The sequence below is a fragment of the Piliocolobus tephrosceles genome, chromosome 6, assembly GCF_002776525.5.
Source record: "Piliocolobus tephrosceles isolate RC106 chromosome 6, ASM277652v3, whole genome shotgun sequence".
In the NCBI taxonomy this organism is placed as follows: domain Eukaryota; kingdom Metazoa; phylum Chordata; class Mammalia; order Primates; family Cercopithecidae; genus Piliocolobus; species Piliocolobus tephrosceles.
The window spans coordinates 12,520,231-12,542,871 of NC_045439.1; the positions used below are offsets into that span (position 1 = coordinate 12,520,231).

At 48.4% G+C, this 22,641-nt stretch overlaps 1 long non-coding RNA gene across 1 annotated transcript; it reads left to right on the plus strand.

Moving 5' to 3' along the window:
- Window positions 1-17,506: 17,506 nt before the first annotated feature.
- Window positions 17,507-21,976, plus strand: LOC111538179. Its single transcript, XR_002730248.1, has 3 exons — window positions 17,507-17,745; window positions 18,564-18,705; window positions 21,316-21,976. It is a non-coding gene; the product is annotated as an uncharacterized LOC111538179 (long non-coding RNA).
- The last annotated feature ends 665 nt before the right edge of the window (window positions 21,977-22,641 follow it).

Genomic DNA, 22,641 nt, shown 5'->3' on the forward strand with positions numbered 1-22,641 from the left:
TAAGGGCGTCAAGACATTTTAAAGCCACTCAGCTCAGCTCCCAGCTTCCACGGCACCTGCAGCCCTGCCGGCCCACTCTGCACTGCCAGATCATGAAGATCCTCTCATTTCTTAGCTAGTAGTGAGTCCCCACCAGGCCCGTGGACTCCATGGGAGGTGAGTCGGTGTCTTATGAAAGTCTTTCCAAAGCTTTTAATGTGGGCTGTTCTTCTACCAAACACTTTTTGAGGAAAGAGAGAAGGAAGAAAAGAGGGAAGAGAGAAAGGAAGGGGAGAGAAAAGTGGAAGAAAATGGATTCTTTGCGGACACTCAGCATGTGCCGAGAACCACATGAAGACCTCACCTGACCCTCGGGGCAGCTCCGTCAGGATACTGTTTCGGTTGCCCTGACAAGTGAAGTGAGGTTGAGTTACTTTCCCAAGGCCTCACAGCTGTTAACCAGCAGAGCTTGAACTTGAAGCCAGGCTGTCTGTGTCCAAAGGCTGAGGTGGATCTGCCCGGCCACATTGCCTCCTGGAGCTCCCATGAGCACCAGACACTGCCTAAACGCTGCTGGCCAAGACCACATTTTCTCCATGCGTCCTGGGTTCCACTCTTCTAGCCCAACGCTGGACCTTCCTGACTCAGGAATACGGGAGCTGCAGCTTTGGGAAGTGAGGAGCAGAGAGAGGAGGCAGCTATGGCTTGAGGCCAGACCTCCCGGTGCCTGTGACCCACACAAGGGAAGGCTCCTCTGTGTTTTTGTGATTGGCCATATAGGCAGGTGGAAAGACAGCAGTAATCATATGAGTCTGAAGGCTCTCCCCGTGTTTTCTCATTATTGTCCTGTGTCTGGGCAGAGGGGATTATTTTTCCCATTTACAGTTGGTGACACACTCACAGAAGCCTCAAACCTGATTCTTGGGCCCAACTCAGCCAACCCTGTCCTCTCAGCCGTTGTTCAAGGCCCAGCTCAAACATCCCCTCCTCCAGGATCCCTCCGGCCAACTCCTAGCATTGTTAATAATGCCCTCTCACACCCCTGTGTTCCTAGAGTCAAAGATGAAGTCTAACCTCCTTAGCTAAACGCAGAAGACCCTTTGTAATCTGACTCCTACTAGAGCCTGGCACAGAGTAGCTTCTTACTAAATGTGTTATGAATTAAATGCTCTGCCCATTCCACTGAGCGGGACTTTTCCTGTGGACCGTAAACAGCTGCTTCCTGTTTGTTTGTTTGTGTGTTTTTTAATTTTGTCTGTTTATTGTTTGCCCCACCCAGGTGAGCTCCAGGAGGGAAGGGAGGTCATCCACAGGTTTCTCTCTGTACCTCCTGTGACTCGAATGGACTCAGCACACAGCAGGCCTGAGTGAAGGATGCTTGTGGTTGCTATAGCTTACGCGACAAAGAATTGTCTGTGATCCTACAGGACTATGGCGCATGAAGTTGGAAGCGCTTCTTCCCGACTGCATTGCCCAGCACCAGAGCCTGGGTTCTGTAAAGCTCTGTTAAAGGCACATGAGCTGTGCTGGCTTCAACTGCCGTGAACTCAGATAAGCTGGGCCGCTGACGGCCCCTTTTCAACCAGTTGTTGCTGCCTTGATTTTCCGACAATCCACTGTGCTGACCCTGCTGCAGGGACTCCCATCTTTGCATCAACTCCATTCAACACCTAATGTGTGCGGGGAACAGAGGGTGTGGAGGTGGCATTCCCTGCTTTATCTTGATAAGTAAACAGCTATCTCCCGCCCACTGATCAGTGAAGCAGAACAACTCCCCAGCAGTATCCTGGGAGCCACTCCTCCAGAACCTCTGATGTCAACAGACATCATCTACTTCTAGGATTCAGCCAGCACATGTGTAGACTGGAGCTGCAAGTGAGAAGAGGCAGCTGGCAGGGCATGCACAGGCCAAGCCCGAGGGAGCCAAGGAACTCATCTGGGGCAGTGGGCTTTCAAATTGCTTTGAAGCAGAGATGCCCACTTAAAAATATGTGGAGAATCAGCCAGGCACAGTGGCTCAGGCCAGTAATCCCAGCACTTTGAGAGGCCAAGGTGGGCCGATCACCTGAGGTCAGGAGTTCGAGACCAGCCTGGCCAACATGGTGAAACCTCATCTCTACTAAAAATACAAAAATTAGCTGGGAGTGGTGGCGGGCACCTGTAATCCCAGCTACTCAGGAGGCTGAGGCAGGAGAATTGCTTGAACCTGGGAGGCGGAGGTTGTAGTCAGCTGAGATTGTGCCACTGCACTCCAGCCTGGGGGACAGAGGGAGACTCCATCTCAAAAAAAAAAAAAAAAAAAAAAATGTGGAGATTCAATGTGTAAAACCATGACAGCCATGGGCTATGAGTACAAATTTATTTTACATGCTCAAATGCATACCTTCTACTTATTTACAAACAACGCATTAGAACAAGGAGTCTGTTCTGATGACATAAAACTTTGAAATCAGGAGATATGGATTATGGTCTCACATCAGCCATACTTTGTTTTGGTTGCAGAACATTTACAAAATCTCGGTTTATAGAGAGAAGCAGTTGAGATGTCAATTTTTTTTTAAAGTTTACCTTTTAATTCATTTATTTTTTGAGATGAAGTCTCGCTCTGTCACCCAGGCTGTAGTGCAGTGACACGATCTCGGCTCACTGCAACCTCTGCCTCCTGGGTTCAAGTGATTCTCCTGCCTCAGCCTCCTGAGTAGCTGGCATTGCAGATGCATGCCACCACCCATGGATAATTTTTGTATTTTTAGTAGAGACGGGGTTTCCCCATGTTGGCCAGGCTGGTCTCAAACTCCTGATCTCAGGTAATCCGGCTGCCTCAGCCTCCCAAAGTGCTGGGATTACAGCTGTCAGCCACCATGCCCAGCCTAAAAAAGCTTCTCTTATGATCTTAGGATGGTCATCAAATGAGAGGAGTCCCTGGAGAAACTACTACCTGGTCCCCAGAGGAGTTAACCTGACTGCCCAAGTTCTCCAGTCAGCAGCCTAGCATGTCACCTTGTGGGTTAAAATGCATTTGAATGTATTTGTTTGTTGGTACATGTTTGGTAACGTTTTAAATTGCCAAAAATACATGTTAAAGGAGATTGTACATTTTCCCACCTCTACAGAAAATTCAGTCCCAAAAGATGGGCCAACTTCTCATTTTAGAAATGAAGACAGAGAGGTCCAGAGAGGGGCACTGATTCATCCAAGGCAGAGCCAGGCAGAGCCAGGCAGAGCCAGGTAGGAGAAGCGCCCGGGAGGGAGCTCTGCTCTGCCCGCCACCCTGTGCTCTTTCTCACACCTGATCATACGAGTGTAAAGTCCTACTTGATGGAAGTATGTGACATATATTGTCATTTGTTCTTCCCAGGTGCCATGATTACTCTCTTTAATGGGTGAGGAAGTTGAGGCACTAACTGGGCTAGGAAACTTGCTGAAGGTCCCATGGGCAGTAAATCACAAAGCTGGGGTGGGACTGATCCTAGGATGCTGCTCCCACCGACAATCGTGAACCAATGCAAGGGCCCCGTCTCCCTCCCAGGGGCCTTGCTAGCCCAGGGCTGCAGACTCTTCCCAGCCACCCCTGCCCTGGAGAGTTAGGCCCGACCAACCACGCCAGCTCGGGAAACATACAAAGGCCACGCGGAGGACAGAGTGGCCCGGCAGTGCCCCTGTGGACGTGCGATGCAGACATCACAAGATGATTTATGTAACTTCTTACATAATGGCAGTATTTCTATCAAAGACCAGCCCGCGGCAGGCTGTTGTCAGCCGTAATCAGAGCGGACGTGCTTCTTGCTTCCTGGGAACAGGAGGCATCAGGTCAAAGCCAACCCCTTTGGCTGCCAGGCCGAGGGCTTCCTGCACTGGTGAAGTTGCCTGGCATGGCTGTGCCCTTAGAGGAGGCAGAGATCTTGTAATGCCCCAGAGTAGTCACAGCCCGGCTCAGCCAGCCCCAGCTCCCCTGGCTGCATGCAGTCCACCTCCAGTGACAGAGACCACTGTCAGTGAGATCAAGTCCCACATTGGAAGTGGTTTCAACCATATTATTGTACCATGAAAGGGAGATTGGCTTTGGAGATGAGATCTTTGAACTTTGCCCCTACCTGGCTGTGTGATCTTGAGGTAGTCACTCACCTTCTCTGGGCCTCAGTTTCCTGGTTGAATTACATCATCAATTCTTGACCTCTATGCTGCACACATGGATATTGACATGGTGCTATCATGTGATATGGTGCTATATGATAGCGTGCCACAAGTCAGTGCTACTTATCTTTGGCAAATGATTTGCTTTTTCCTAATATAAATCAGAGCAGATTCAATATCATAAAATCAGGTAAGCCCACTTGCACTCCCCTGTGCATTCTTGAAAGGAATATGAATGAGTGGGGTTAGAGCTGGTGAGTCTGAGGACTCAAGCCCCAGGAAAAGAGGAGAGCTCAGCCCACCTTCACCATGTGGAGTCTCGAGAGGGGTGGGGTTCAGGCAAAGAGTTCTGTGTTGAAGAAGAGTGGTGCAAGCAGACCTCTGTGTCTTGTTCCTGATTTTAGGGGAAAAGCTTTTGGTCTTTCACCATGGGATATGATGTAGCTGTGGGAATTTTGTAGATCCTCTTTATCAAGTTGAGGATACTTTCTTCTATTCCTAATTTTCTGGGAGTTCTTGTCATGAATGGATGTTAAATTTTGTTAAATGAATTTTTGGATCAATTTATATGATCATGTGTTTTTTTCTTTAGCCTATTTATAATTTTTATTATGCTAAGATATAGCATCATAACATTTACTATTTTGCCCTGCCTTTCTGTCTTTCCCTCCCTCCCTCCCTTCCTTCCTTCCTTTCTCTCTCTCTCTTTCTTTCTTCTTTTTCTGAGACAAGGTCTTGCTTTGTCACTGCGGTGCAGTGGCACAATTGTGGCACACTGCAGTGTCTTGACCTCCTGGACTCAAGCAATCCTCCCACCTCAGTGTCCCGAGTAGCTGAGACTACAGGTTCATGCCAACACACCCAGCTAATTTTTAAAAATTTTTTGTAGAGAAGAGGTCTCACTATTTTCCCCAGGCTGGTCTCAAACCCCTGAGCTCAAGCTATCCTCCCATCTCAGCCTCCCACTGTGCTGGGTTTACAGGCGTGAGCCACCACACCTGGCTGCATTTCACTTCCGATATCGTAATCTATGTCTTCTCTCTTTTGGTCAGTCTTGTTAGAAGCTTGTTAATTTGATTGATCTGTTTAAAGAACCAGCTCTTTTTTATTTTATTTTTTTTCTATTTCTTTTTCTGTTTTTAATGTCATTGACTTCTGCTTTTATCTTTATTATTTCCTTTCTTCTTCTTGCTTAGGGCTTATTTCACTTTTCTTTTCCTGAGGGCATGGCTTTGATCATTGATTGAGATCTTTCTTGTTTTCTAATGTAGGCCTCTTAGTGCTATAAAATTTCCTCTCAGCACTGCTTTGGCTGCATCTCACAAATTTTGATATGTTGTGCTTGCATTTTTGTTTGGCTCAGTATATTTTCGTTATTTTCTTTGAGATGTCCTCTTTGGCAACAAGAAGACCTATGTGGGACTTTTCTGGGGAGTTGATAATGCTCAACAAGTGGGTCCAAAGCATTTAATGAATACCTACTATGTACAGGATATTCTCTGAGATGCTGGGGATAGCAAAATGAATATGAAATCCATGCCAACAGCCTTGAAAATAGTTTACTGACCTCTTATTAAATGCTAATAATGGGGCCGGGCGCGGTGGCTCAAGCCTGTAATCCCAGCACTTTGGGAGGCCGAGACGGGCGGATCACGAGGTCAGGAGATCAAGACCATCCTGGCTAATACGGTGAGACCCCGTCTCTACTAAAAAATACAAAAAACTAGCCAGGCGAGGTGGCGGGTGCCTGTAGTCCCAGCTACTCGGGAGGCTGAGGCAGGAGAATGGCGTAAACCCGGGAGGCGGAGCTTGCAGTGAGCTGAGATCCGACCACTGCACTCCAGCCTGGGCGACAGAGCGAGACTCCATCTCAAAAATAAATAAATGAATGAATGAATAAATAAATAAATAAATAAATAAATGCTAATAATGTTTCAAAAACTTCCTCTGTATTAACTCCTTCATAATGAGGTGGATATTGCTATTATGCCTACTCTACAAATGAGGACACTGAGGCACAGGTTGACTAAGTGACTTGCCCAAGACCCCACAGCCAAAAGAGGTGAAGCTGGAGTGTAACCCAAGCCAATTTCTGTGATTAATTTTGTGATTAATCATCATGATCAGTAAGCTCTGAGCCTCCTATTCCTCACCCTTGAAGTGGAGCTAAGACCAGTTCCCTGGCAGGGTTGATAATGAGGATTAAGATATCAGCCATGAAAACTCAACAAACACATCACCTGGTTCATAATCAGTGCCCTTCCCTTGCCTTCACCTCTCCCCTGGGCTGGATATAATGGCTGCCCAGGTGAAGCCATAAGGAAGGGCTAGTGGGACAAAAGTGACATGATAGTGGCGTCTGTGCCCTGCGGGGCATCCCCAATGGACCACCGCCCCCATATTCACACCCCTGCTCTGCACGTTCCCCCACCCCCACACGTCCATCACCTTGACTGTGTCCTCCAGCACTGGTAGGCCTCGTCACTCACCCAGGCACCAACTAGGAATGAAAAGTCTGTTTGATCTCAACCGTCATCTCGGGTTTGATTAGTGATGACTGGCAGGTGCCCTGTGGAGAGATTCCGAGGGCTCAGCAGATAGAACACTCTGATCAACTAGTGATGTCTTCCTCTAGGGAGGATGGAGATGAAGCTGGCTGTGTGCCAAGTGTCCCTGGCTCCAGTTCAGAATCACAGGATGGGAAGCCAGGGATGTCAATACTTGGCATTCTGGTGATCCAACCCTGCAATTTTAATCAAGGGATTGGAGCCCCTTGAGAAAAGCGGTGACTTATTCAAGCACATATTCCTGTGACCAAGATTCAAGTTTCCCACCTCCCAGGCCAGAATTCATCAGGTCCTTTCAACAGACATTTGCTACTAAGTTTCAACTCCAGGCTGGGCACTGACTTAGCCATAATGGATATCTTACACATCTCATAGTATTTATTCTCACAACAGCCTTCTGTGATAGATCCTAATGTCATTCCCATCTGGCAGATGTGGAAACTGGGGCTCATGTAGACTAAATAACTTAACAGCTAGTGAGAGGTAGAGCCAAGATTCGGATGCTTACCTCCTGACTCTGAACCTGGGATCTTTCAGACATGCTACTTTGTTTCATGGATGAGAGGCAGCAGTGATGGCAACAGCCATAGCTTGAGTCAAGGCACTGAGGCGGAGAGTGTTAGGCATTTTGGAGAGCGGAGACAGTGAGAAGCTCAGTGCAGTGGGGAGAAGAGGTCACTGCAGGGAGTGAAGTGGGATAAGGTTAAGTAGAAAGGTTGAATCCCCCAATGTATCTTGGCATGCAGCAGGCACGTAACACATGCTTAATGACTGACTGACTGAATGCATGAATGAATGAAAGAATGAATGAATAAACAAACCAGAACATAGACTAAAATGGTTGGTTGGCTCCTGAGCCATTTTAGGAGTTCCAATAGCCAGTTGTAAAACAATCTGTAATCAGCAAGTGCATGTCAGTGCCTGACTCCCACCCCTCCTGCCACACTGTCCCTCAGGTATGTGGCACAAACAGCACACCCTCGTCGTCAGAGAGGATCCCTTGCCTCCTGAGATGGGGGTTTCCAAGGGAAAAATGATGGGGGCAGGGGTCTAACTCGCATTGAATACTGCAGTGCCCCATGAGTTAGATATTTGCCATCTCATTTAATCCTCACTAAACAAATAAATCAATGAGTCAATAAAACCTGAAATGGGCATTGTTCTTCCCATTTGACAGATTCAGAAATGAGGATCAGGGAGATAGAACTCTCCCCTAGTCACTGAGATAGGTGGCAGAGGAGGTGGGGTTTGAGCTCAGCCAGTGTCTACAGTGCCCTTAGGGGAAGGTGGGGTCGGGGGTGGGCATTGTGTTTTCTTGCCTTACAAATCTCCAGCCACCTGGAGCACCTGTCCTACTTGAGTAATAGAGACTCTTCATCGGCATTTATCATTTAGTTCCTGGCCTCTGATCACAACTCTGTCTGTAGCCCAAATCTAGCCCATAACAAACTTTTCCAAAATTCTCTGAATTTGCCGTCATCTCTCAGGAAAGGGGCATTTGCATCATCAGCAAAAGGGCCATTTTCACCTGCCTCAGCATTGCTTTCCTGCACTCCCTGACTTGGTCCTTGTGGGGCGTGCTGGGACTATGAAGAGTTACTGCTGTGAACGCTGTGGCCCCCTTACCTCCACCCTAGCACCAAGGTGAGCTCTCCTAGACCAACGTTGGCTCCTTGGATGGCATTCCAATGCCTGGCACATGGCAAACCCCTTGGAGCATGTTAGTCACCCACAGAGATTACTCACACACCTTAGGAGTCAGACAATTGCATTTTGTTCCTGCCTCACTCATCTGGGCAGTGATTTCATCTGTGTGGGCCTCACACTTCTCATCGGATAAGCTTGGTGGAAACGGTGCCCAGCTCCTGGGCTGGGGTCCCTTCCAGCAGGCTAAAGGATGAGTAGGGGTTGTTTGAGCTCTGCTGGTCTGGGCTGGAGGGGAGACTGGGAAGAAGAGCGTGAGGCAGGATAGTAGTGTCTGGAGGCAGGGACCCTAAGGCAATTCACACTGACTTCCTAGCACTGAATCAAAAGGAAAACACCATCTTTCCACACCCAAGTAATAAGCATTAGAGGCTGCTTCTTTTGCAAAGCCTGCCCCTTTTCCCACTGTGTTGCAGATGCAGCTGGAAACCATCATTCTCAGCAAACTATCGCAAGAACAGAAAACCAAACACTGCATATTGTCACTCATAGGTGGGAATTGAACAATGACATCACTTGGACACAGGAAGGGGAACATCATACACTGGGGCCTGTTGTAGAGTGGGGGGAGCGGGGAGGGATAGGGTTAGGAGATATACCTAATGTAAATGACGAGTTAATGGGTACAGCACACCAACATGGCACATGTATACATATGTAACAAACCTGCACGTTGTGCACATGTACCCTAGAACATAAAGTATAATAAAAAATAAATAAATAAAAACATAAGAAAAAAGTGTAAAGTACCTCTGATCAGTCACCTCCTGCCACCAATCAGACTGGTCATGGGCCAAGGCTTCATTTACATAGGGTGTAACTCTATACAACCAATGGGAAACCTCTAGAGGGTACTTAAACCCTAGAAGATTTGCAACCAGTGCTCTTGAGCCACTTGTTCAAGCCCGCTCCCACTCTGTGGAGAGTACTTTCATTTCAGTAAATCATTGCTTCATCCTTTTGTTGCTTTGTTTGTGCATTTTGTCCAATTCTCAGTTCAAGATGCCAAGAACCTGGATGACTTGTAGTCAAGACCCTCCACTGGTAACAAGCATGTAGATAAAGGAGAAGATGGGGAGGACTTGGGCTGGAGGGCTGCAGTCCACTCCCAGGGTGAGAACTCTTGTTGATGTCTCAACAGACCTCAGCCAATCCTTCCCAGGGCAAGAAGCATGGCAGTGGATGTGAGTTCAGGTGTGTTCAGTGGAGCTTAGAGTTGGGTCTGTAGCCACATCCCCAGGATGAGGGTCCCTGGACAAGCCCTGAACAGGGCCAAGTCAAACAAGAGCCTCTTCTGTCCCCCTTCCCTGTTCCATTGCCAGTTATTTCTCTAACCTTATCCACTGGTCATCCTTCGCCAGTCACATCCTTTTTCTTGCTGTTCCTCAGGCACCAGGCTCACTCCCACCCAAGGACTTTTGCACTTGCTGTTCCCTCTTCCTGGAATTCTTTTCCCTTAGCTCAGTGGTTGCACACGCAGGCTTGCCACCTGTTTGTGTAAATAAAGTTTTATTGGAACACGGCCAGGCCACCCATTGACATATTGTCTATGCTGCTTTTGCCCTACGACAGTGGAGTTGAGGGTTGTGACCGACCCCAGAGTACACACAAAACCTCAAGGATTTATAGTCTGGTCCTTTATGGAAAAATGTTGCCAGCTCCTACCTTGGATACTTGCATGGCTCACCCTCCCCCTCTTTTCTGTCTTTACTCAACTGACTCCCTAGTGCGGGCTTTCCACTCTCCATCCTCACCTCTTTCTCTGTTTTCTTCCTCTCCCCGGCGCTGGGCACATGAGATCTCTGGGTATTGACTGCATTTCATTGCCTGTCTGCCCACCACAGCACAGGTCCCACAGGGTCAGGGAATTGGGTTCTTGCTTCTTGCTGTATCCCTATGCCTAGAACAGGGCCTCACACACAGACCTGCACAGGAAATACACTGTCAATGAATGAGAGCTTCCTACACTCCTGGGCACTGGCCCAGCCCATGCCTCTGGGCCCCTGTCTCAGTTTCTCTTGTCATGGAGCCAGGGTCTTGGCAGGTCCCTTGCCAGGTCTCTCCCCAAGGAGGTTGAGTCCTATCGTGAAAGGTCACAGTCCCCAGAAACACCCAACCTGGGTTCAGGAGAGCCCTGTACCACATCCGTTTTCTGAGTCTCTCATTATATTAAAAAAAAAATGTTTGAGGTGATGCATATCCCAAGTACCCAGTCTGATCATTACACATCATATACATGTAGCCAAATAACACACGTTCTTCCAAAATATGTACAACTATTATATATCAATAAGAAAATTTTAAAGACATGCTAAACCAGGGATGCAGAAATGATGATATTTTCAGTGTTGACATGGAACAGAATTAACACTTTTAATGCACAAATTCACTGTTACATTTCACTGTTACAGCTCATGAGATAGTTACAGAATGTATTTTCAATATTAATTAAATTTTGTTAACAATATTAAAGTTTACTGGAATATTAAGACAATTAATTTTAAAATAATTAAAATCTATGTTAATTTCAATATTAATTAACAGTGACCAGAGAGACACAAAGTAGGAGCTGGAGAGTCACTGTCTTTCTTTTTCTCAATCCTGTCACATGGTGATCTCATTTGAAAGGAATATATGGAGCATGATCTCCCCAAAAAAGTCTAAAAGCTCCACGCTGGGATCCCGGCTTCTGACTCCCGCACAGAGCTCGCTGGCACAGTGCAGGAGAGCATTCTGCTCAGGACCTCTGACCTCGCCTGAATCTCCCCTTCCCGCGTAGCCCTGCCCTGGGGCCTGTGACCCTCCCATTGAACGTTGGCCCATCCTGAGCTGATGCTCCGAGACTTTCAAGCCCCAGTAAGAGCTTTGATAACATTCATTTCACGGAGGCACACAGGGCCTCAGTCTCACACACAGAGTCCTCCAACAGGCTATCGGGTCCTTCTTGGTAACCCCACTGTACAGAGGAGGAAGCTGAGGCCCAGAGAGACCCGGTCAAGTTCATGCAGCTAGAAGTTGGCAGATCTGAGATCAGAATCTACCCCCATCTGAGCTCAGGGAGCTCCTTGACACTTCCCATCTGTCTCTTCCTAGGGGCCAGCCCTACACAGATGCGCCAGCCCACGGAGCAGCTGGGAATGTTATTTAGGAACCTCCTAGGCTTGGCTGAATCACCCCTCAAGGGCCCCATCACCTCGGGCAGTGCATCTGAGGTGCAGATGTTCCAGGTAAACTGAGGCAGTGGAGAAGAGATGGGTTCTGGGGTCAGCAAGACCTGCTTTACAGCCATGGCCCCACTGCTCTCACTATTGCTGTAGCAACCTCCCTGAACTCAGTGGCACTCACGGGTCAGGAATTCAGAAAGGTCAGTGGGAGCCACTTATCTCCATCTGCAATGTCTGGGGCTGGAAAGACTCAAAGAATGGGCGTGACTTGACAGCCGGGACCAGAGCCGTCTCAAAGTCCTCCTCACTCATGTTTGGGCCTTGATGCTGGCTGTTGGCTGTGGCCTGAGCTGGACTGTTGCAGGCACAGCTCCAGCAGCCTCTCCCTGTGGCGTCCTGGCTTCCTCACAGCATGGCGGCTGGGTTCCAAATGTAAACATCTCAAGACACAGGAAGTGGAGCCTGCTAGTTTCTTATAACTGGGGCCTAGAAACCAAAACCAGCACCACATCACTTCCATAGTATTCTCTTAGTCAAGCAGTCACAGAGCCCAGATTCAAGAGGAAGGGATGTAGACCCCACCTCTCAATGGGAAGAGGGTCAAAGAACTTTGGGGCCATGTTTTCTTTTTTTTAATTCTTTTTCTTTGTTTCTTTTAAAAATGTTTTTGGAGGGGCCATGTTTTAAGACTGCCACATTCTGTGACCTTGGGCAAGTGGCTTGATCTCTTGAGGTCCCAGTTTCCTTGTCTGTAAAATGGGGATAGTGGTGTCCACCTCAGAGGGCTGTTGTATACAGTGAACTGAACTCTCAGTTAATAGCAAAGTCAGGCCTTGCACCTGGGTCCTCAGGCCCCACAAGCCAGTGCTCCTGATACCACCTGCCCTTCAAGTTGGGGCACACTTACGGCTTCTTCCAGGCCTGGGGCAGCTGGGAGGACAGTTTGCCTACAAAACCCAGTTAGGATGTGGGCAAACTTTTCCACACATTCACTCAAAATTACGCCTTGAGCACCTACTATGTGCCAGCACTTTCTGGGCTTACAGCTTTGATCAAAGTAAGATCTCTGCCTGGGGAAGTTAGTTGTACATTCGAACCCTTTATTTGGAGGGTGATGAAGCCTCTGCACAGAGCAGCCTCTGGGCCCTTGGCTCTGACAGCAGCAGCTCTGCCTCATCTTGGTCCATTCTCTGCTCCTAGCTGACCCTGGTCCTGTCCAGCTAGGCAAGACTGTGGGACAGTATCCTTGCAACTCCAAGTCTGGCCCCCTCCCTTCCTGTCTATGTTCTCTCTCTCTCTCTCTCTCTCTATATATATATATATATACATATATATATATATCTTATAAATAAGATAGTAATATTTGCTAATACTCATTGAGTACCTACTATGTGCCAGCCATTATTCTAAGCATGTGGTGTATTAATCAGGGTTCTCCAGAGAAACAGAACCAACAGTTCACACACACACAAGGAGGTTTATTAGACTATATATAGAGAATATATATAGAATATGTATATAGAGAGAATATGTATATAGAGAGAATATATAGAGAATATGTATGTATAATCTATTCATCCACCATCCATCCATCCATCCATCCATCCATCCATCCATCCAGTCCCCGTATCTATCTACTTACCTACCTGTCAAGTTTCTGTTGTTTTCATGGCTTATTTCCCACCAACCACTTTATAAGATGAATATCCTAGGAATTCCAGAGGCCTTGGGAGGACACAGAATAGATCTATCTGTTCCCGGGGTATTTCCACGTTGATCAGACCCCACGGGACCTTAACACAGGGCCGGGCTTCTGAACCCGCTTCCTTTGGTCACCAATTCTTTGTGGCAATAATAGATGTGATGTGTGTATGCTGGGAGGTGAAGGTACTTATCAAGTCTTTTTTGTTGATTGTTTAAGTTATAACTCTAATTATAAATGGTTGAGCCGTGTCCGTGTAGCCATGAATGATGACAGCCCCAAGCCCTCCCTGTTAGCCCAACTCTGCCCAGTGAGCCTGCTCCAACACCGGGGAGCATGCTAACTCAAGCCCAGCAACTGGTGTCTGTCTTGGCCACACCCAGCATGAAACCTGCTTGGAAGTCTGCCTCCCCTCAAGTAGCCTGTGGCAGTAGAAAGTGCGTGTGTGCTGGAAATCTCCCAGCTGGGTGTAATTCCCAAGTCTATGCCCTGACCTTTACTTTGCCTCTGAGCCTCATCTGTCAATGAGGATAATAGCATCCTCTTTGCAGGACTCTCATGAGAGCTGAATATCCGGGTGCTCACTCACACTCAGCTCTGGGCAAATCTTCAATAAATGCCCCTCTTTCTCCTCTGAGAAGCACACAGCCGCACCTTTGCTTAAGCTCTTTCCTCTACCTGGAATGCCTTCTTTCCTTTCACTCCCTCATTCACTGTCAGAATCAAACTCGTATGTCAAGGTCACGTTTAATATGAGCCCTATTTCCAAGGCTGTTCAAAAAAAAAAAAAAAAAAAAAAAAAAGAAAAAGAAAAAAGGAAGCAAAATTTTCTTTTAAGCAAGTGTCTCGCTGAAGACCAAAATGTGAGATGAGTTGGAGGGATCAGCTGTGGTTGTGACTTGGGTGGGCTGGGGCAGCAGGCCCCCTCTTAAACCCCTGAAGCCCATCTGCAGAAAGATCCAGGCCCTGCAGAATATCTTAAAAATAGGGACTGGGCCTGGCTTATTTCTGGGGCTCTGGCAGTCCAACTGGCTCGGAGTAGGGGCTCAGAAGTGCTTTGGGAAATAACTGAATTAAACTGAGTCATGTAGAGTTGGGAGGCAGACCCTACCAGACAAGCAGACCTACTTTTTTCCTTGATCCCAGCCTCATCCCCAAAACTGGTATGCACCCAGAGCTTCCCACACCTCCTGGCCAGCAGGGGCCTAGAGGAGGCTGCAGATGGCAGCCATCAGAGGGATCCTGGCATACTCAGCACTAAGAGGCCAGTTCTCTCAGCATCCCACAGGCCTGGCCTTGGAGTCCCTGGTGCAACTGAGCTCATAGACACCAGATGAGACCAGAGAGGCCCCCTGGAGAAACATGCAAGGTCTGCTTTTGGTGGCCCTGTCACTTCCAAGGTGAGACACAAAGGAACACCTTTTCAGTGGGAGGGTACTTATGGAACCAGGTAAGATAGTAATATTGAGTACCTACTATGTGCCAACCACTATTCTAAGCATGTGGTGTGTTAATCAGAGTTCTCTAGAGAAACAGAGCCAACAGTGCACACACATACATGAGGAGATTTATTAGAAGGAATTGGCTCACATGACTGTGAACCTGGAGAAGTCCCACAGTGCACCATCTGCAAGCTGGAGACCCAGTAAAGCCCACTGTGGAGATTCCAGTTCAGATCTGAAGGTCTGAGAGCCAGAAGCATTGAGGGTAGAAGATCAATGTCCCAGCTCAAGCAGTCACAGGCAGACAGCAAACTCACTCTCCCTCCATCTTTCTGTTCTGTGCAGGCCCTGAACAGAATGGATGATGCCCACCCACACTAGGAAGGGCCACCCGTCATACAACATGTGAGTAGATACCATTAGCAGCCCATCTTAAGATGAGGAAGCTAAGGCACAGAATGACGAAGTGACTTGTTGAAGGTCACAGCTAGTACATGGCAGAGCCAGATACAAACCCCAGCAGCCTACCTACAGGGCTACTACCTCCATCTGCATGTGACTTTAATTCCATGCAGAATGGACCTGGATCATCAGCCTGTTTGGTGTATTTATTCACCAAGCCCCCACCCCTCTATCTCCTTCAAGAAGAGCTAGGCTAAAGAGTCCTCTGCTCACCGACCTCTGTGTGGGCTGCTGGGTTTGACAGAATCTGAGGGATAGGCTGATGGGGCAGAGGCTGGAACAGAGGAAGGGCGGGTGGGCGGGGCTTCATCCTGCTGGATGGTGGGGAAGGGACGCTGTGAGAATGAGAGATGAGCTTAACAAGGTGGGATCGGGCACCAGAGGCCTCACAACTTGTTCGTGTCAGTGCCAGGATTTTAGCCCAGATTGCTGGGCCTCAGCCTCTGGGCATGACTATTGCACGACAGTGGCAGGGGAGGGACAAGAAGGATGGGTTCCTGTGCCCATTAGGAAACAGACTTTATAGGGTCAGATATGGGGGCACAAAGGAGAAGAAAAGTTCAGGGAGACTTGCAGGCTTGGGCTAGCAGGCAGGTGGTGGAGTCACACCCTAAGAGGGGACACCTGGGAGGAGGGGCCCTGCCATGCCCTTCAGGGTGATGGTGACCGTCAGATGAGATGGGGACACTAGGAGGTCTGTGCTGTCATAACGATGACATCACAGTTGAAGAGCACTTACAGGTTTTTCCTCATCTCCGTTTCCAAGTCAAAATTTACCAGTCCTGTGTCCTGTTTCCTCTTGACCATTGCTAATCTGATAAAAAGGCTTCCCTATGGAGGTGGCATTGGAAAAAAGCTGGGTTCCCGTCTAACATTCCCCTCTCTTTTTGCCAGGGGCCTTCCTGAGGCAAATCCTCAGTCACTGTTGCACGGGGGAAGAGGGAAGGGCACGGTCAGCCTGGGGAGGATGTCGTGGGATGGGTGTTCAGGGGCTGAGCGTGCTGCACCTGTACCAGCCTTCTTGGAAGCCACCTCATGTGCCAGACCAGATGGGTCACACCCCGCCTCCACTGAGAGTAAGCTTGTTGTCTCCAGAGGTAATCAAGCAAGAATAAGACTGCCAGCTGGGGAGAAGACAGTAATGCAGATTTAAGCGTTGATGTGTGCACTGGGGAGGTCGCCTGAGGTGACCTGTAACCTTCAAGGTCCAGAGTCAAAGATGCTGGGATGCTGTGGGTTGCTGAGAATCGGAAACTCCTGGGAGTGCCCACAGGAAGGAGGGTCCATTCGAGGCATCTCCCTGTCTTTCACCTCTAGTTTGTCCACAAGGCCTCACCTCTGGCATGGCAGCCCGTCAGACAGGCCAGTCCTTTTTCCATCCAGTACATCTCCATCTCTGGACACCTCATTTCCAGGTGAAGAAGCCAGATCCTCGGAATGTGAGGGCTGCGCAGGACCTCAGAGCTCAGCCAACCAACCTTTGATTTTCAGAGGAGCACCCCAAATGGACAAACAGACAATGGCCTGCCTGTGTAGGAAAAGAGAACCCTGGCCCACAATCTCTGCAGCAAGCAGCACAGGAAGCCAAACCAAACCTCTGTGGCAATGTGCCCAGAATGGTCAGGGCTCGGTCAATCCTGGTCAGCTTCCCTATTGTTGACTACTGCTTCCAACTCAACACCAATGAGAGAAAGCCAAATATGCTCTTAATGAAATCACAGGATGTCTGGCTTCCAGCTAGCCACCTCCCGCTTCGCCATGCCAACAACCTCTAATCAGGGCACACCTGAGGCCTCTCCCTTTCCACTATGATGCTTCCCGTCACCCTGCCTGCCTCGGAGTCTCTGTCAAATGCAAGTGACAGTGGCCAATTCCCTTGCCATACCAAGCACGCAATGAATGGTCTCTGTTTGATCTCCTTCGGATGGTCCCAATTTATTTCCACAACACAGAGACCCAGAAAGGGATGGTGGGTTGTTTAAGGTCACATTACAGGTCTAGGATAGAACTTAGCTCTTTCATTATTGCTTCGTTAGAGCTTTACTTCTCTGACTCCCTCTATTATACTAGGTAGAACTGGCCACGTTCTCCCTCTTGCCTCTCAGTATCCTTCACACTCTATCTCAGCACCTTCCACACATGCGGTGGTTTTAAAGTATGTCCAAAGCTCTGTGATACTCATCCCTTTAACAAGTGGAGCCTAATACTCCTCCCCTTAGTGTGGTCTGGATTTAGTGACTCTCCTAGTGGACAGATTGATATGAAGTGACCACCTGTGACTTTAGAGATGGGGTCATAAGAGGCTCAGCAGCTTCCTCCTTGCTCTCTCTTGGATCAGCTCTAGGGGAAGCCAGCTGCCATGTTGTGGGGATGCTCAAGCAGCCCTGAGGAGAGGCCCATGTAACGAGGAGCTGAGAGGACTTGAACCAAAAGCCAGTAGAGGATTGAGGTCTCTTGTCAGTAGCCATGTAAGCGAGCTATTCTGGAAGCACATCCTCCATTCCCAGTCAACATCTTAAGTTCAGCCTCATGAGGGACCTTGAGCCTAGCTCAGCCACTCCCAGACTCCTGACCCACAGATACTGTGTGAGGTAATCCACGCTTGTTGTTTCAAGCTGCTAAGCAATCTGTTGCAATAGGTAATTAATGCAACACATTTCTGTGCTTTTTTGGCCTACATGTCTGAGACACATAATATCTAATTAGCAGCTCTTGAGAGTAAGGCACCAGTAGCTCAGGGCTCAGCAATGTTTGATGGACAGACAGATGGATGAATGGATGGGTAGATGAGGGTGCACAAAGTAAGCAAGGAGGCGCCCTTGCTTACTTTGGCTTTAGGGTTAGATGGATGGGTAAATAGATGGATGGATGGATGGATGGATGGATGGATGGATGGATGGATGGGGAGATGGGGAGATGGGTGGGTGGACGGCTGGATGGGGAAGTGGATGACTGGATGGACAGATTGGATGGATAAGTAGATAAGTGGCAATTGAATGGATGGGTGGATGGAGGCATGGGGAGATGGGTGGGCAGATAGATGGATGTGTGGATGGATGGATGGATGGATGGTTGGACAGATGGATAAATGGATGGATGTTCAAGAACTTCCAGGCTGCTCAGAGGCAGCAAGCTTAGTGTGGGCAGTTGCAAAGTTTATTTAACAAGTCTGTTATTTAGTTCAATGTGTTTTCAGACAATGGTGCCCTCTCTCATGCTCTTTAGTGGCCCAGAAAACAGTTTTGATGGCTAATTGAGTGGTGGTCACAATTTCTTCTCCTGTAAAGACCGTGCTTTTTGTCTGTGAGGTTGCTCTAGACCTGACTGTCCTGTCAACTGTCTCTTTGGTTTCTATCTTATCTACCTGCCAAGACGATACTCTCTCCTGTGAATCTCTTTTCTTCATCAGACACCTTGAATCACAGATAGCTGGAGATGAAAAGGACCTTAGAAACCATGAGAAACACCATGGGTGAGGAGAGTGGGGAGCTCTGGAACCATAAACCTAGCTTCAGGTCCCATTCTGCCACTCACCAGCTGGGTGACCAAGGGTAAGTCATGTAACCTCTCTGACCCCCAGCCTCTTCCTCTGTGTGTGGCACCTGCCTGCCATCACATGTGGAGTGCTCAGCCCAGAGCTGGCCTGTGCTATGGAGCTAAGCACAGGAACAACCCATCAATGTCATTGTCATCCCAAAGCCAAAGTCCTGCCGTGTCATTGGGAGAGGCTAAAGTAACACGTGCAGAATGTTTATCCCAGCACTCCCATTTGTGGGAGTCATTCATCTCATTCCAACCCTGTTAGTTTGTTGTTTTTAGACAGTGCTTTGCTCTGTCACCCAGGTTGGAGTGCTGTAGCATGATCATGGCTCACTGTAACGTCGAACTCATGGGCTCAGGCAATTCTCCCACCTCAGTCTCCTGAGTAGCTGGGATTACAGGTGCGCCCCACCATGCTGGCTAATTCTAAATTTTTCTTTTTGGAGATGGAGTCTCACTCTGTTGCCCAGGCTGGAGTGCAGTGGCGTGATCTTGGCTCACTGCAACCTCTGCCTCCTGGGTTCAAGTGATTCTTATGCCTCAGCCTCCTAAGTAGCACTACAGGCATGTGCTGCCATACCCAGCTAATTTTTGTTGTTGTTGTTGTATTTTTTAGTAGAGATGGGGTTTCACCATAATGGCCAGGCTGGTCTCAAACGCCTGACCTCATGATCCACCCACCTTGGCCTCCCAAAGTGCTGGGATTACGTAAACATGTATTTTTTTTTTTTTTTTTTTTTTTTATGTAGAGACAGGATCTTGATATGTTGCCCAGGCTGATCTCAACCTCCTGGCCTCAAGTGATCCTTCTGCCTTGGCCTCAAAATCTTTGGGACTACAGGCGTGAACCATGGTGCCAGGCAGACCACTTCATTAACCAGATGAGGAAACCGAGGCTGAGAGGTGGAGTGGTTTGCCCAAAGCAAGCTGGTGAATTAGTGGCATGGTCAGGACACAAGTCCTGACTCCAAGACCAGTGCTCCTCCTCTCTCTTCTGAACCCATTTTCTGCACCCTTGGCTAAGAGGAAAATACAAGATTCACCTCTGAACACTCCGCTTTGGCCTCAAATGGCCACAAGAGGGAGCCCTTGGAATTGCTCGGGGCCTCCGTGCTTCCGATGTAAGGAGCCCTTCTATCCGTTCTGGAAGGCGCCTAGGCCGGTAGCCCCTGCCTTGCCCTGCCCTGCCCCTTCCCTCCCTGTGGCAGCACGTCTGAGGCATTCCAGACCCCGGTTCCTTTTCCTTCTCCACCTCCACCTTCCTCCTGGATCCCAGGATTGTCTTTCTCCTTTTCCTGAGTAGAACTGGGATCCTCAGAACCCCATGGTGGTTTTGCCAGGCAGGTGGTGCACATTTGAGGCACCCTGGCTTACTTTGGGTTCAGGGTTGCAGTGACATTGTCCAGTTGTCCCTTAGCGTCTACTGACACTCCCATCCAGCTATTCCACAAACTTCTGCTCAGCCACACTGGGTGGGAGAGGCCAGGCCAAGGGAGGTGGAGGAGGTGGGAGAGGAGTTTACCTACTGTGTAGCCAGAAGATGACAGAGTCACAGCACACAATGACAGGACATGGCACGGAGAGTCAGTTGGACACAAGCAGAAGGGCTGATAGTAGGGGCCTTGGGGACAGCTCTGGAGGCTGATTTGAGCCCTGAAGAATGCAAAATAGTTGGCCAGGCAAATAAGGCCCACAAGTTCCTAAGAAACTGAGAGAAGGACCCTTGCTTCTGGGTCAGGGGTGCTACCTGGGAGGACACCCCTTCTCTGGGCATCTGTAAATATGAATAATAAAACCTACTCCGCCTTCGTCATCAGAGGAAAGAATGTCTGAGTGCATAGAAATGGAAGCAGGTTGGAAATTAAATACCATGCCCATTTCGGGGATGTATTTTAGCACCAGTGTTTTTCTCTTTCCCAGGGTGTTCTCCAGTAAGCGTTCATTCTGTGTCCCCCAGCACCCACTTTCCTTGTGCTGACCTTCCTGCGGTTGCATTTTTGAGACCACTCAGGTTCCTGGGTCACTGATGAGCGTCCCTGTGGGCCTCCCACTGTCTTCTACTTGGTGGCTGACTCCAGCCCTCTTCCCTAGCTTGGCTTTTTCCATGAGTCATTTTAAAGTCTTTGTATAAGGCCTATTGGGATAAAAACAGGAAGGCAGGCAAGCCAGCAAGACCTGGAGGCCATCCCTGGGCTCTTAGGAGATTAAAGTCTGCAAACACAATCCCAGGTGTCTATGGACCATCTGCCCGCACACCCCCCTTGTGCTGACCAGAAGGACCTCAGAATCTGGGATGAATGGACGCTGTTTGAATGTTGGAAATGCCCTGTGGTCCCTTTCTCTAGATCTTTTTAGGCAACACAAATGGCAAGCTCTTTCCAAGTGTCATTCTCCAAATAGATTCCTTCTAGTCTAGGGTTGGGGGGGAGGAAGTGGAATAAGAGGTGAGCACCCCCGATGCTCCAGCAGCCCCCTCTGTGGGCCCAGCAGGCCACTCTTAACACCTCCAAAACCTGTGGTTCTTGCAGGGCATACACTTTGTTTCATACTCTCCTGGTCTCACTGTGCATAACTGAGTTTGTAATTCTCCAGTTCTCCCAAGTGCATGTCCTCCCTTGCAGGCAGCATTTTTCAGAGAACAGGAGGGCGCTGCTTCCTTAAGTATTGCCTGGGATCACATTCAAACTGGAGATGTTGCCAGAAGCAAATCCACCTCGGTGGGGATTCTGGTTGACCCGGGAGACCCTCTGCTTCTGAGGGAACTGCTGAGGGGCTTGGGCTGTGACTCCAGGACCAAGGGTTTTGGGAGGGACTTTCCTTCCCTGGAAAAGGAAAAGGAAGTGGAGCTACCAGCTGCTGTTCTGGGAGGCTGGAGCTTCATCTCTCTACCGTGCACCCTTTCCAAAGCTCTGTTCTCTAAGGGCTTCTAGAAGTACCCACTCTAATCAGAGTTAAGCTGGATTTGAAGGTTGAGATGATTAGATGTATCAAAAAACTTTTAAAGTCTAATAACACCCAGTGCTGTCAAGAATGTGGAAAGAAAGAGACATGTATGCATTGTTGATGTGAGTGTCAATTGGGATCCATTTTTTGAAGGGAGTTTGCTAGTATCATTAGAATGTGAAATAGATATGCTGTCAGTCTCAACATTTCCACTTCTAAGAGTCAGTTCTAGAGAAATATGTGCACATGGACACAAAGAGTCGGGCAGAAAGATGGTTGCAGAAATGTTTGTAACTGCAAAAAAAATAAAATAAAATAAAAAGCCACCAAATCAAAAAACCAAACACCTAGCATTTGTCCCCAGTTTTACCAAGGTATAATTGACAAGCCTCGGGTTTAGACACTGTGGAGGAACTGGGGTACTGTATGCTTTGCAGCCACTAAAAAGAATGACATAAACCTACAGTTGCCGACTTAGAAGGACCTCAAGATGGATCTTTTCATGCAAAAAAAAAGAGATACAATTATATGTACTGTGTTACCCCATTTATGTTAAAAACAAAAAAGAAGAACGTTAAAATAAAGTCAAAGGGAATGCTTGGGAAGGCTTGGGATGAACACACTCCACGTTGAGAACAGCAGTGATTTATGAAAGGTTGTAGGCAGGGAAACAATTGAAAAGGGTTTCATTTTTTAGTTTGTAAACATATCTGTTGTTTGAAATGTTTTTTAATGAGCACATATTTATGTATACTGTTTTTATTCCCCAATATGTATATTGGATTTTGCTCCAGGGCACCCACCTCAGAACAGTCCTGCTCAGAACCTCTGAAGTTAGTTGACTTCATTCAGCGAACATTTTCCGTGTGAGCCTCTGCCCTGCACAGCTCTGCGTTGGGTGCTGAGGACATCAGGGCCATTGTCCCAAGCCCCAGGGAGTACAGTCGCCTGCAAGGAGAGGCAGATGGACAGATGAGGACTGCACAGTGTGGCAGAAGCAGTGA